The sequence below is a fragment of the Portunus trituberculatus genome, chromosome 27, assembly GCF_017591435.1.
Source record: "Portunus trituberculatus isolate SZX2019 chromosome 27, ASM1759143v1, whole genome shotgun sequence".
Classification (NCBI taxonomy): Eukaryota; Metazoa; Arthropoda; class Malacostraca; order Decapoda; family Portunidae; genus Portunus; species Portunus trituberculatus.
In genome coordinates, this window is record NC_059281.1 from 6,198,301 (window position 1) to 6,200,800 (window position 2,500).

Sequence of the window (2,500 nt, forward strand, 5' to 3'; positions counted from 1 at the left end):
GAGAAATGAGTGAATCAAGAGAGGAAAAAAATGGAGAACAACTAGAAAAACTGGGCAAAAAAAAAAGATAGTTTCAGTACACAATAACTTCAATTTACTAGATGCACACGTCAGGTAGAAATAGATAGATAGATATGTAAACAGATACATAGAAAAATGCTTAAGACGATATGAGATAAATATACGAAAATAAGTATTTATCTCACGTATGGTAAATGCAAAGGAAAACAAGAGAATAGAAAGAAAGAAAGAAAAAAAAAAAAGGACGGTAAAAAGGAAAGAGGGAAAATATATCGTGGAATATTTGACCAATACACAAAACAGACATGTAAACAACAAAAAAAAAAAAAAAACGAAGCAAAATAAAAGAATGGCAACAGTCAAACAAAATAAAAAATAAATGGCATCAGTCAGTCCTAAACCACACACACACACACACACACACACACACACACACACACACACACACACACACACACACACACACACACACACACACACACACACACACACACACACACACACACACACACACACACACACACACACACACACACACACACAGAAAACAAACTTTTGAAAAACACGAAGAGAAAAAGAACTTCATGAACTTTTTTCGTTCTTTCGTCACGTTCCTTCCTTCCTTCCTTCCTTCCTTTCTTCCTTCACCCCTTGGCACTGGCACTGACCGAGGCGCGAGGGAGGGCAGCCACTTAGCACTGACAATCCTATCTGCTCGCTCACGCTGTACTGGAGCGAGTGAGAGCCTAGCTAAGTGCCAAGGGAGTGAGTAGTAATATTGACACACACACACACACACACACACACACACACACACACACACACACACACACACACACACACACACACACACACACACACACACACACACACACACGTACACATAATTCAATAAATCGGATCGAACTGTTTATATATGTATGTGTGTGTGTGTGTGTGTGTGTGTGTGTGTGTGTGTGTGTGTGTGTGTGTGTGTGTGTGTGTGTGTGTGTGATGGTACTTAGATAAGTTAGATACAGACTGAACGAAATGTGTTAGTGGAGTGCCCGCTACGTGAACACCTTCGTGGCAGGTATCCCATGTTACAGTTTACAAATATTAGTGATTTGTTAAATGAAAATGTGCATGTCAGAGAATTGTGTAGCTTTATTTTTGATGTTTCTGAAATATTTACATAAGTTACCTCTACAGTTTATCTTTAAATGATATTTTCTTTTGGACAAAATGAAGGAATGTAATCTTTTGTTTTTATATAATATTGTATGATAATTTATTTTGGTAATGAACTAACTAACTTTCTAACTGTGTGTGTGTGTGTGTGTGTGTGTGTGTGTGTGTGTGTGTGTGTGTGTGTGTGTGTGTGTGTGTGTGTGTGTGTGTGTGTGTGAATGTGTATGTGTGTATGCCCGTATAAGTGTGTGTGTGGCAGTATCCCACACCATAAACCTTCATCACTCATAAAACTAACCATTTGTGTGCATCTATCCTACCCCATTCCCCATTTCCCTTCCACTCCCTCCCTCCCTTTCTCCGTCCCCTTCTCCACCTCCACCTCTCCTCCTCTCCCCCTCCTCAATAACCTTTCTATCGTGTCTGGAGTGGACGCAAGAGCCATAAGGGTAGTAATCTTTAACCGCAGGACACCTTAAAAGAAGCGGCATGAAAACTAAATAAAAAAATAAAAGAGTTAGTGAGAGTGGAAGAGATTGTGGAAAAGAGTAAGTGAGGCAGAGTGCGGGTGAAATGAAAGGGAGAAGAAAAAAATTGGGAATGGAGAGGAGAAGAAAAGATGGAGGCAAGAAGAAGGATGGAGAGAAGGAAGTTAGAGTAGGGTGAGAGAGAGAGAGAGAGAGAGAGAGAGAGAGAGAGAGAGAGAGAGAGAGAGAGAGAGAGAGAGAGAGCGAAGCTAAATCAAGTACCAAGATTAGCACGCAAGGAAAAGATGATAAAAAAGTTCAAGTAATGGAAATCGAGAAAGAATATGAGAGGAAAATTTCGATGTGAGAGAGAGAGAGAGAGAGAGAGAGAGAGAGAGAGAGAGAGAGAGAGGAAATTTAGGAAAAGACGTCTATGATAGTGGAAGCGGTGATGGAGGAGTGGCTTGGGAGAGCGGAGAGTGGAGAGAGAGGGGAAAAGGGGAAGGAAGAATAGAAGGAAACAGGGAGTTTGAGAGGACGTGGTAGTGGAGTAGGAGGAGGAGAAAGAGAAAGAAGAGGAGGAGGAGGAGGAGGGAGTATAGAAGTATTTCAGAAGTGATGGCGTTGATGGAATAGGAGGAGGAGGAGGAGGAGGAGGAGGAGGAGGAGGAGGAGGAGGAGGAGGAGGAGGAGGAGGAGGAGGAGGAGGAGGAGGAGGAGGAGGAGATTGAGGAGAAAGAGGAAGAGAAGAAGGAGGACGAGGAGAATGAGGAGGAGGAGGAGGAGGAGGAGGAGGAGGAGGAGGAGGAGGAGGAGGAAGAGGAGGTGGTGGTGGTGGAGAA